Raw genomic sequence first — 13,158 nt, forward strand, 5'->3', positions numbered from 1 at the left:
TGTTAATTGGCTTCGAACCACAAAGAAGACTTTGGAAAACCAGAAATTATTAGGGTTAGGGAGAGATGTGGGTAAAAAATAGGAATAGATTGGTGTGGGGAGGCTCAGGGAGAGTTAATTAAGTCCTAATCTTAAAGCAGGAAATAGGTTGGGTAGTATGAAAGTAGAGAGAGAGAAAAAAAGAAGAAAGGGAAAGGGAAACGAAAAGAAGCCAGAAAAAATTGAAAAGTAAAAATTAATAATATTATGGAGATAAATACAATCTATTTGGAGAAGAACGTGAATATATTGACAGAAGGGGAGGGGTATAGAGGAGATGTGAAAAACTTAAGAATAAAAAAGCTTAAAATATTATATAGGTATAAAGAGATAGTACTGCTATTAAGGAATTTAAGTCTCAGAGGTTTTGAATTGAGCAATAAATTTGTGGATTAAGTGTGTACACAATGGGGGATAGGGTCTAATATTCAACTATGGGTTCATCTGAGGAGTGCAGGACAAGAGTTAAGTCACATAAAGAAGAACGAAAGAGAGGAAAAGGTGAAAAGGATAAGAAAGGAGGAAAAAAAGATCACAAGTTCAGTAGAGGTAAACAAAAAACAAAAAGATAATTTAAAAAGAAAAAAAGAGAAAGAAAACAAAAAAAGAAAGAAAAACGACACTCACGTATCCCTAAAATAAAAATTATATGAGGGAAAAAAAAGTTACTGGACAACAATTTTTTTTCAAAAAAGTCAAAAATTAAAGATTAAATAATGTTTTAGAATAGAAAAAAATTTCTTTTTTATATAAGGTAGAAGAAGAAGAAGAAGAAGAAGAAGAAGAAGAAGAAGAAGAAGAAGAAGAAGAAGAAGAAGAAGAAGAAGAAGAAGAAGAAGAAGAAGAAGAAGAAGAAGAAGAAGAAGAAGAAGAAGAAGAAGAAGAAGAAGAAGAAGAAGAAGAAGAAGAAGAAGAAGAAGAAGAAGAAGTTCTTTGAATTTTTTGGGAGGGGTGGGAAAAATCCTGTATCTCCCTTATGTCCGTAACCAGCCTCTTGTTGGAGTCTCTGGTCTGCTTGTGGTCCTGTGGCTTGGTTGGTTTCTTAAGTCAGTTTGTTTGAAAAGGCAGAAAAATGCTCTGCTCTACCCAGGATTCGGCGATCCTCCTCCCAGGCTAGTTCAATGGGAGGCTGATCTGCTTTGAGAATCACAAAAGAGGGGCATGCAGTGATGAGGCTAGGTTCTGGGGAGAGTTGAGGCCTTTCAACAAACAGTAGCTATTCCCTGGGGCTGGTTTGTGAAAAACTCACAGAGCCCAGCCTGGAGCTATTCTCATGGTTTCTGTTTACTGAATTTCCATTGATTGTCGATGCTGCTAGAGGGAGGGGTAGCCTCTGGCTCTGATTACCCAGTGAAGAAAGCCACTCCTAGGGCTGGTGCCGGAGCTGGGTGACTTTTCCCTGGGTGGAGCTGAGTCTGGCAGGTCACACTGCCATTAAGTTCTTGTGACCTGCTAAATGACTCGTTTTATTCCAAGGCTTGAGTTGGAGCTAGCTGCTCCTCTGAGCTTTGTCGGTATCCAAGATGGAGATCTCCGGTACTGGCGGGGGGAGGGGTGGCCTTCCCTCCTCTGCTCCCTGAGAAGGAGTGAGGATGTCAGTCTTCTACTCAAGCCGAGTCTTGGTTCCTGGGTCGTCTCTGGTCTGCGAACTGCAGGATGAAGATGTCCTCTCCTTGTCGGTTCTTGCTGGTGTTGAGTAGAATCTGCTCACCTACTGCGTCTGGCTTCTTCATCCCGGACTCTCTGTGGCTCAGGTATGGCTCCTGCGCTCTTCGCCACCACCACAGCTGCCTGCGTGGTGGCTGCTGGCTAGAGCTCAGATCTGTCTCCTTGCCTGTATTTTCCCTCTCTGGCCTGACTTTCTGTCCTGTGATGGCACGCTTGGTGTGGTTTTCTGGCTTAGGACTATTCACTGGATCTCTAAAACTGCTTTCTATGCGAAAGCTTGTTTAGATTCCAGCTTCTCCTCTGCCATCTTCCCGGAACTGATGGGTATCCTTTGTACTCACTTCCCCATTACCTTGTTTTTCATCCCTGTGAACAACTTCAGAGTACTTTCCATAGGATAGCTTTGTTTTCATTACATGTAGTTACTCACTGATAGTCAAAGAAAAAGGTTGTTTGTAAAAGGAAAAGTACTTTTAGGTCACAGGTTAAAAGTATCTTATCCATCCCAATTATTCCTATGAGATAAAATTTATAATAGTAATAAAAGTGAAAAGGAATTCCTAGATCTGTTGTTTTACCATTTAGAATGGCAAATAATAATATCACATCACAGTTGTAACTCTTAAATAAGGCAAGGTAACTGCTTATCCCTCTCATGTTCCCACAAACCAGTGGATCCTGAATGATGATAGTAGACCACCAGAAATTCTAAGTAGCAGACATGAAGCATGAAAGAGAAAGTGAGGAAATGAGAGAGAGTATAAGAGAGAGAGAAATATCAAAAGTGCATAACAGATAAATAAGAGCTATATGAGAATATTAATATGGCTATCTTTAGACACTACATGTACATTTGAAGGTATTTGTTGTATAATAACCAATCAACATAAAATATAAAGATTTTCATGGATGTCGGAGGAAGATGGTAGAGGAGAACCTGGGGGCTAAACAAGTTCTCACATACAAAGCAGTTTTAGTGTTCCAGTGAACAGTACTAGCCTAGATAATCACACCAAGTGTGCCATCACTGTACACAGAGTTTGACTAGAGAGGGAAGATCCAGGCAAGAAGACAGATCTGAGCACTTGCCAGGAGCCACGGTTGTGGCAGCATCTGTGGCACCCATAGCCACCATATCTACAACAGAGAGTCCAGGACAAAGTCGCCATATGCAGTGGGTGAGTGGATTCTACTCAACACCAACAAGAACTAAAAAGGAGCAGATAAATTCATCCTGCAGATCACAGAGCAGAGATACCCAGGAACAAAGACTCCTGCCTGAGTAGAATCCTGACATCCTCACTCCTTCTCATGGAGCAGAGGAGGGAAGGCTGCCCCTCCCCCGACCCCACCAGACATCATCTTTGATACTGAGAAAGGCCAGGCTGAGCAACTATCTCCAACTCAGGCCTTGGAAGAAAACAAAAGAGTCAGTTAGCAGGTTACAGGTATCTGACCTGACCTTCCAAGCTCAGACCCACCCAGGAGAAAGTCACCTAGCCCAAACAGAGAGATTTCTGCCCTCACAGAGGAGTGACCATCTTCACTGGGTTAACAGAACCAGAGGCTTCCCCTACCTACAGCAGCCTAGACAATCAATTGAAATTCAATAAACATAAACAGTGAGAATGGCTCCAGGCTGGGGTCTGGGAGTCTCAGGAGCTAGACCCTCAGGGAAAAGCTGTTTGCTGAAAGGCCTCAACCCTATCCAGAACTTAGACTCATCACAGCATCTCCAAACTAGAGGAAAGAGCCATCTTTCTCTTTCGTGATACTCAAAGCAGATCTCCCTCGCACTGAACTAGCCTGAAAGAGGATCACAAAATCCTGGATAAAGCGGAGAATTTTATTGACTGCTCAAACAAACTGATGTAAGAAATCAATCAGGCCACAGGAAAACCAAACACCACAAGCAGACCAGAGACTCCACGTAGAGACTGGTTACAGACACAGGGGAGATACAGGATCTTTCCATTCCTCACCCCCCAACCAAAAAAAAATTAAAGAACTCTTGTTGGTACCATTTTTAAAAATTTTTAAATTGTTTTCTATTAATCGTTTTTTTTCTTCTTCTCCTAATTTTTATTTTAGGTGTGTATGTGTGTGTGTGTGTGTGTGTGTGTGTGTGTGTGTGTGTGTGTGTGCATTTAAAAAAAATCGCTATTGACCTTTTGGTCCTTTCTAACTTTTTTTTATTTTTTTGATTCTTTTCATTTTTTTGTCTTTCTTTTTTTGTGTGTGACTTAATTGCTCTTTTGACTCATCCCCAGATAAATACCTTTCATCGATTATTAGAACTTATCCCCCATTGTGTACATAATTAATCCAGAAATGTGTTACTTAATTCACAAACATTTATGCTTAACTTTTTAATAGCAGTATTATATCTTTATACCAGATAATTTTCAAGTAAATACTTTAAAGAATTTTTATTTTTTAGTTTTTCATGTCTCCTTTCTATCATCCCCCTCCTGTCATCCTATACTTTTCTTCTCTCAATATCACTTCTTTAAAGTTACACAATTTTTAAATGTTTCACTTTTTAAATTTAACTTTTTGTTTTTCCATTTTTGATTATCTTTCTTTTAGTTTCTCTCCTATAATTCTGTCCAATCCCTTTCCCTCTCTGAGATTAGGACTTGGTTAAATTTACTTTAATCTCTCCACATACTTCTAATCCTATTTTCCCCACATTTCTCCCTAAACATAATAATTTCTGATTTGAAAAATTCGTCTTTGCTGTTCTTAGCCCATTAATGCATAGTTGTTTGATGTTGAATAGATTGTATCTGTTGAACTAGGTTGTATCTGCAGCCATTTTGTCTATGCAACTACAGGACATTCCTTGATGCTTGCCTTAAAATAGTATTTTAGCAAAAAATTGGTGTCACTTTCATATCAAGTGTGCAGAACAAGCCGGAAAACATGAGAAAAATAGCAAGTCTGGATATCTCAATTCTCATTCATGATAATCCAGTGACAGAACAGTTAATGAATAATCCAGAAGAGAGTTCCTGCAAAGCAGTACAAACACTACTGGTAATCGTGGTGAATGAAAAGAATGAAAGCTTGCAAAGGACTCAGTTTGAACCTGATAGGGAGAGAGAGAGGAGGCAAACCAAACATTAATACAGGAATCTCATGACTGTGAGGAAATGACTCAAAGACTGATACAGTAGTTACATGAACAGGTTGAGAACAATCAAAGAGAAATAAAGGAATTGTGAGAGCAGGCTGAGAACAGTCAAAGGGAAAGAAAGGAATTGCCTGAGCAGGCAGAGAACAGATGAAGAGAGACAGGAATTGCGTGAGCAGGCTGAGAAAAGTCAAAGAGAACTACAGGAATTGCATGAACGTGAGGAAGCTAATCAAAGCATAAGACAGGAATTGTGACATCGGTATGAGAATAGACAAAGATCAATAAAGGCATTCATGGTATCCATAAACAGACAGCTGAAAGAATTCAGGGAGACCACACAGGGAATACTGAATGGAGCCCAACAGCAGGAGTGAGAGTCCAAGTAAACCATAACCAATCAACTAAGTGATTTGAGAACACCAAATTAAGGAAGTAAAGAAGTTCATAGAAGATCTAAAGCAAAACTCCAACAAAGAATTTGAAGCCATCAAAGCCGACCAATTAGAAGGAAAAGAAATAAAAAAAAACAAGTAGAAAGACAACAGTAGGTTACAGCATGCAGAAGATCGAATCTCAGGGATTGAAGACAGCCTAGGTATTATAGAGAAAGAACATACAACTATCCAAGACAAATCCAAGAGATATGATAGATCTATTCAACATTTGGAATACACGATCAGAAGACCTACTCTGAGGACAAATGGTGTAGAGGAGCACGTAGAGACAGAAGTTGTCTAGGAAATTTGTTTAACAGGATCCTAGCAGAGAACTTTCCAAACAAACAAAAAGATAGGCCTATTCAGATACAAGATGCTTGTAGAACCCCAAATAGACCAGACCAGAACAGCACTTCCCATTGTCACATTATAATCCACACAGGACCAATTCAGACCAAGAATAAGTTCCTAAAAATGTCAAGGAGAAAAGATCAATCATCTATAAAGGAAAACCAATTAGAATCACCTCATATTTTTCAGCATAGATAATTAAAGCAAGAAGAGCCTGAAAGGCTGTATACCATGCCCTAAAGACAAACAATTTTCAACCAAGAATACTGTACCCAGCTAAACTCTCCTTCATAACCGAAGGTCAAATAAAAACTTTCCATAGCAAAGAAAAACTGAAAAATATATCTCCACCAAACCAGCCCTATAAAAATACTTAAAGATGGCCTACACACAGAAAACCAACAAGACCACAATAATGGCTAAGAAACCACACCCAAACTGAGAATCCAAGAACCATAGGAAGAACCAAGTTTCCACAGACCCCAAGGAGGTGGATAGCATGGCAGGAGCTACCAAACACCTCACAGTCCTACCTCTCACATTAACGGACTTAAAGCTCCAATTTAGCAAAATAGACTGTCTAGTTGTATTAAAAAGCAAGATAATTCTATCTCCTGCCTTCAGCACGCACACTTTACCTATAAAACAAACACGTTTTTATAATGAAAGGCTGGAATGAAATCTACCAAGCAAACGGCTGCAATAAACAGGAAAGAGTTGCTATAATAATATCAGATAAAATATGCTTCGAATTCAAATTAGTGAAAAGAGATAAAGAAGGTCGCTACATACGACTTAAGGGTTCTCTACTTCAGGAGGATATTACAATTCTAAATATGGAATCAGCAAACAATGGAGCACCAAAATTTATCCAAGAGACACTATTTTCCCTCAGATCTCACATAGATCCAAAGACATTAATTGTTGAGGATTTTAAAACACCACTATCCTCAGTATATAGATCAAATCAGCAAAAAAATCAACAGAGAAACCGCAGATTTATACAACTGCATAGAGCAAATAGATTTAACAGACATCCAGTAGCATGAGAATACACGATTTACTCTGCAGTACATGGAACATTTTCCAAAGAGATCACATTTTAGGTCACAAAGCAAACTTGTCCAAATTCAGAAACACTGAAGCTACACCTTGCATTCTTTCAGACCACAAGGGAATAAAATTAGAACTCAACACCAAAAGACACCAAAAAAGTCTTGTAACACATGGAGGCTGAACGACACACTGTTGAATAACCAGGGGGTCACGGAAGAGATTAGAAAGGAAATTCAAATGTCCATGATATTCAACAAAAACGAACACACAAATTACCAGTTCCCAGTTCCTCTGGGACACTGCAAAGGCAGTACTCAGAGGCAAGTTTATAGCTCTGAGTTCCTACACCAACAAATTAGAGAGATCTGAATCCAACCACTTAATGAGACATCTGAACCACCTTGACAAAGATCAGCAAGATAAACCCCAATTCAATAGATGGAAAGAAATAATTAACATTAAATCAGAGTTAAACGAATTAGAATAAAAAAAAAACAGAAAGAATCAACAAAACAAAAAGTTGGTTCTTTGAAAAAATTGACAAACCCTTAGCAAATCTTATCAGAAAAAGAAGGAACACACCCAAATAAATAAACTCAGATGTGAGAATGGAAATATCACCACAGAAACAACCAAGATTCTGAACATTATAAGGGAATATTTTCAAACCTTTATGCTAATAAGTTTGAAAACTTGGCAGAAATGGACCCATTGCTAGCAATTATCAACATGCAAATACTAAACCAAGATGAGTTAAAGCATCTTAAGGGGCCCATATCAAGCGTTGAAATAAACACACCAATAAGAGACCACCCATCTAAAAAAATCCCAGGAACTGATGGATTTACAGCAGAATTGTACAAGACCTTCAAAACAGCTCACACCAATACTGCTCCAACTCTTCAATGAAATTGAAAGAGAAAGTTCACTACCGAACTCATGCTATGAAGCCATCATAACCTTCATCCCAAAACCAGGCAGGGAATCATCAAAGAAAGAGAACTATAGACCCATTTCTTTGATGAACATTGATGCAAAGCTTTTCAACAAAATCTTGGCCAATCAAATTCAACAATTACTCCAAAAAATCATATACCACTATCATACAGGATTCATTTCTGGGATGCAAACCTGGTTCAATATACACAAATCAATTAATATAATTTATCACATCAACAAGAGCAAGGATTAAAATCACATGGTTATCTCAACAGATGCAGAAAAAGCATTGGACCAGATCCAACACCCCTTTATGATGAAGGTTCTGGAAAAATTAGGATCCATGGAACATTCCTCAATACAATAAAAGCTGCATATGGAAAACCTACAGCCAGCATTATATAATTAATAGTGAAATACTACAGCCATTTCCTCTTAACTCAGGAATGAGACAAGGATGTCCACTCTTTCAACTTCTCTTCAATTTAGTATTAGAATGCCTAGCTACAGAAATAAGACAATATTCCATAAAAGGGATCCAAATAGAGAAAGAAGAAGTAAAATTCTCCCTCTTTGCAAATGACATGATCTTGTACTTAAAGAATCCCACGGACTCCACTCCCAAATTACTCAAGCTGATTCAAAACTTTTGCAAAATAGCAGGGTATAAAATTAACCCCCAAAATTAATGGCTTTTCTGTATGCCAACAATGAGAAAAGCGTGGCTCAAATCAAGAAAGCTTTTCCATTTGTAATAGCCCCACAAAAATAAAATACCTAGGAATTAACTTAACCAAAGCAGTGAAAGACTTCTATGATGAAAACTTTAAATATCTGAAAAAGGAAATCAAAACAGAACTTAGAAATTGGCAAAACCTCCCATGCTCCTCGATAGGAAGGATAAACATTGTGAAAATGACAATATTTCCCAAGGCTATCTACAAGTTCAATGCCATACTTATCAATATTCCAAACGCATTCCTCAAGGAAATAGAAGAGGCATTCCAAAAATTCATATGGAAAAACAAAAGACCCCCAATTGCAAAAAAGCGATACTTAACAGAAAGAACAGTGTTGGAGGAATATCAATACCAAACTTCAAACTCTACTACAAAGCCATATAAATTAAAACTGTTTTGTACTGTTACAAGAACAATGGAACAATAGAATAGAATTAAAAACCCAGAAATTAACCTACAGACCCATAATCATCTAATATTCAATAAAGGATCTAAAAAGATAAAATCAAAGAAAGACAGACTGCTCAGTAAATGGTACTGGCAAAATTGGTTAATCACTTGTAGAAAATTAAGGCTAGCTCCTTATATATCACCCTATACCAGAATCAACTCCAAATGGATCAAAGACCTCAGAGTCAAAGCAGACATTCTGAAAACATTACATGATGGAATAGGAGAAACCCTAGGTCTCTTTGACCAAGGCTGAAATTTTCTAAAAAGAAACCCAGAAGCACAACGAAGGAAAGAAAGGTTGGACAAATGGGATTGCATGCAATTGCAGAGCTTCTGCATGGCAAAGGACATAGCTAGCAGGATCAATAGAAAGCCCACGGAATCTGAGATGATCTTCACTAGCCATACAACCGACAAGGGTTTCATATCTAAAATAGACCTGGAAAACAAAAAATTAAATCCTCCAACAACAAATACTCAACGAAAGTACTGTCCAATAAATATGTGGGCTAAAGACATAAAGAGAAACTTCTCTGAAGAGGAAAGGAGGGTGACCAATAAACACATGCTCAACCTCCCTAGCCATAAAAGAAATGCAAATCAATCAACACTGAGATATCACCTCACGTAAGTTAGAATGGCTATAATCAAGAACTCTAAAACCAACAGATGCTGGAGGGGATGTGGACAAAAGGGAACCTTAATGCATGTTTAGTGTGTGTGTAATCTTGTTCAACCACTTTGGAATGTAGTATGGAGATTCCTCCAAAGACTCCACATAGAGCTTCCCTATGACCCAGCAATCCCACTTTTGGGCATTTACCCAAATGATCACAAACAAGACCATACTAAAACTACCAGCACAAATATATTTATTGCAGCATTACCATAGCTAAGGTATGGAACCAACCCAGATGCCCCTCAGTAGATGAATGGATGAAGAAAATGTTGTATATATACACAATGGAATTCTATATCTCTATCTGAAAGAATGATATTGCCCCAGGAAATGGAAACTTGGGAAAATTATATTAAGTGAAGAAAGCCAGGTCCAAAGAATCATAGGTCCCATGGTTTCACTTATTAGCAATTGCTAGTGTATGTCTGAGACACGCAGAAATTGTTAGATAAGTTGATGTTAGGTGAAATGAACCGCAAGATAAGAATTCAAATTTATTTTTCTTTCCTGTAATTATTTCTAACATATTTATAAGATGATTTCTTTGTTACTTTGTATGTCCCTCCTGCATGGTATAACCCCTGTTTTCACTGTATTTGATGTTGGTATAATTTGTGGAGGGGAAGGGAAAAACATTTTTAAATAGGGATACAGGTGGACCCATTGCAACAATGGGATATACAAAACATTATGTCGAAAAAACGAATTTTACAACTTTGGGTGGGGGGAAGTGGGATGGGGAAACGGGATGTAAGGGGGGTGAGATTGGAAGGGATGGTAAGGGGAAACAAAGGAGTATGCAACAATGCTTGATAAGAAATGTACTCATTACCTTGCCCATATAATTGTAACCCCTCTGACTGGTATTTTCACACTTAAAAAAAAAAACAGGATAAACCATAAAATATAAAGTGATTTTGATAAAAAAATAAAAAATTATTCAGAATAAATTATCAATAAAAAAACAATCTTTACAGAAGCAAACTCTCAGAGATATTACATGACTTTGTAAAGGATAAAGTGGCTGAATTTAATATAAGTTTAGAAGTATGACCATTCAAAAACATAAAAAGATATTCTTTATTTCATTATATAACCCAAAGCAGAAAGTAAATGTTGTTTAGATGATTTTTTAAAACACAGTCTTTCAGGTGCTGGGAGGGTGGTTCAGTGTAGATTGCTTGCCTTGCATGCATGAGGTCCTGGATTTGATTCCTCAGCACCACATAAGCAGAAAAAGATTGGAGATTTGCTGTGACTCAAGTAGTAGCACTAGCCTTGAGCTGAAGAGCTGAAAGACAGCACCCAGGACCCAGAGTTCAAGCCCCACAACCAACAAAAACAAAACAAAACAAAACACAATCTCTCACTTTTGTGTGCTCAACGTTGTAACACTAGTACTTCAGTCTAGGGCTAAGATTTTAGGTGTGGACATTTATCAACACTCCTGATTCAGATTCTAATTGATAAAATGTTTAATCAATCTTTTGTTTTTACTAATTTTGCTCTTTGTAAATTCACATTTACCTATAAAAAACAGAGTGGCCATCCCAATAACATTCTCAAAGTACTTCCTAATGATGACTTACAAAAAGTTGTATTATATTACAACAAGGAAAACAATGCTACAAATAAGGAAAACCAATACATAAATATTAATGATTAATAAATAAAAAAACAAAACAATTACCACTGTTTCCAATATTTGAAATGTACTACATATTCGATTTATTATTTTCTCATATTGCTGTACATTTAAAACTGCCTAAGTCTATGATGTTAAACCAGAATTTTATAGGCTATCAATAGCCTTTAAAGTTACTCACTAAGATTATTATTTATGGTTCATCTCATCATTTGTATATGGCTTATACCATTTGTTCCTCGCTAACATATAAAGTAAGGAAGCCCTTAAATTTTAACAGAAACTGTGAAGGTAATGTCTTAAATCTTCACTCTGCTTCTTTACACAAACACTTTGCAACTTCTCATTAGTACAGTTTCTATAAACTCTGAAATGTACATACTTAGTAGTGTATGACTGCTACCATGAATCTTATATGCTTTGTGGAAAAGTTTTACAACCTGCTAAATAGTCTAAATTTTGGCATATATGAGCAAATTCCCAAAATTAAACATATTAAAAACATTAAAACTTTTAACAAACCTTAACACTTTCTATAGTGTTCATTATCACAGGTTCGTTGTACAGAATAATTGAATTCCTCCTCCAACACATGCGTTGAACAACAAATGTCTGGAATTATTTTGTTTTTGACATGTCAATCTTGACTTTATTCTTAAATGTGTTATTATGTAAAAAATACATGGCTCTAAAATTTCACCACAATTCTTTTGAATTTAATTTTTGTGGAATTGTCTACTTTAAGAAAATCAATTACACTTTATATATAAAAAATGTTCTGTGCTCAATTCAGTAGTACATACACTAACATTGGAACAATAAAGAGAACAATACCCCCTGACTGAGGATGACACGCAGGTTCGTGAAGCATTCCCGATTTTTAAAAGAACAGATGCTGGATGGGCTTTGGACAGAAGGGAATCTTAATGCATTTTTGTTGGGAGTTTAAACTTGTTCGAAGACTTTGGAAAGTAGTATGGAGGTTCCTCAAAAAACTACATAGAGTGCCTCTAAGGCCCAGCAATCCCATTTTGGGCATTCATCCAAATGATCACAAACAAGACCATACTAAAACTACCAGCAAAACTATGTTCATTGCAGCATTATTTACCATAGATAAGATACATAACCAAACCCGATGCCCCACAGTAAATGAATGGATCAAGAAAGTGTATGTATTTGTGTGTGTGTGTGTGTATGTGTGTGTGTGTGTGTGTGTGTGTGTGTGTGTGTGTGTGTACTGCAATTCTATGCCTCCATCAGAAAGAATGGCATCACCCAGTTTGCTAGGAAATGGAAAGACTTGGCAAAAATTATATTAAGTGAATTAAGCCAGGCCCAAAGAAGTGAAGTAAGCCAGGCCCAAAAAGAAACATATATCCCATGGTTTCCTTATTTGCAATAACTACTATGTGTCTGAGACAAGCAGAAAACATCATATAACTTGATGTTAGGCAACATGAACCCCAAGGTAAAGATTCAAATGGTTTTTCTTTCTTGTGATTGTTTCTAACATATTTATAAGATGATTTCTTTGTTGCTTTGTATGTTTTTCCTGCAAGCTAAAGCCCCTGTTTTCAGTGTATTTGATGTTGGTATAATTTGTGGAGGGGAAGAGAAACACAAATTGTTTAAATAGGGATGCAGGTGGACCCATTAAAATGAGATGAACAAGTAGTTATGTCAAAAAATGATTTTGGCCGGGGGGTGGAGGGATGTAGATGGTGAGGGGGCTGGGGTGGGGGAGGTTTGGTGGGGGTGGGGAGTGGGAGATGGGCAGGGATCGGAAGGGGAAAGAAAGGAGAAGGCAACAATGCTTGATAAAAAATGGAATTCTATGCTTCCATCAGAAAGAATGACATTGTCCCATTTGTTAGGAAATGGAAAGACTTGGAAAAAATTATATTAAGTGAAGTAAGCCAGGCCCAAAGACACATAAGTCCCATGGTTTCCCTTATTTGCAATAACTAGTATATGTCTGAGTCAAGCAGGAAAGGTCAGATAAGTTGATG

General features: G+C 37.3%; 1 non-coding gene across 1 annotated transcript; it reads left to right on the forward strand.

Annotated features, from left to right (window-relative positions):
* Window positions 1-11,926: 11,926 nt before the first annotated feature.
* LOC122103094 lies at window positions 11,927-12,028 on the forward strand. Its single transcript, XR_006146694.1, has one exon. It is a non-coding gene; the product is annotated as a U6 spliceosomal RNA (small nuclear RNA).
* The last annotated feature ends 1,130 nt before the right edge of the window (window positions 12,029-13,158 follow it).

This window comes from Dipodomys spectabilis, unplaced genomic scaffold (assembly GCF_019054845.1).
Source record: "Dipodomys spectabilis isolate Male_0828 unplaced genomic scaffold, ASM1905484v1 ptg001690l, whole genome shotgun sequence".
Taxonomy (NCBI): domain Eukaryota; kingdom Metazoa; phylum Chordata; class Mammalia; order Rodentia; family Heteromyidae; genus Dipodomys; species Dipodomys spectabilis.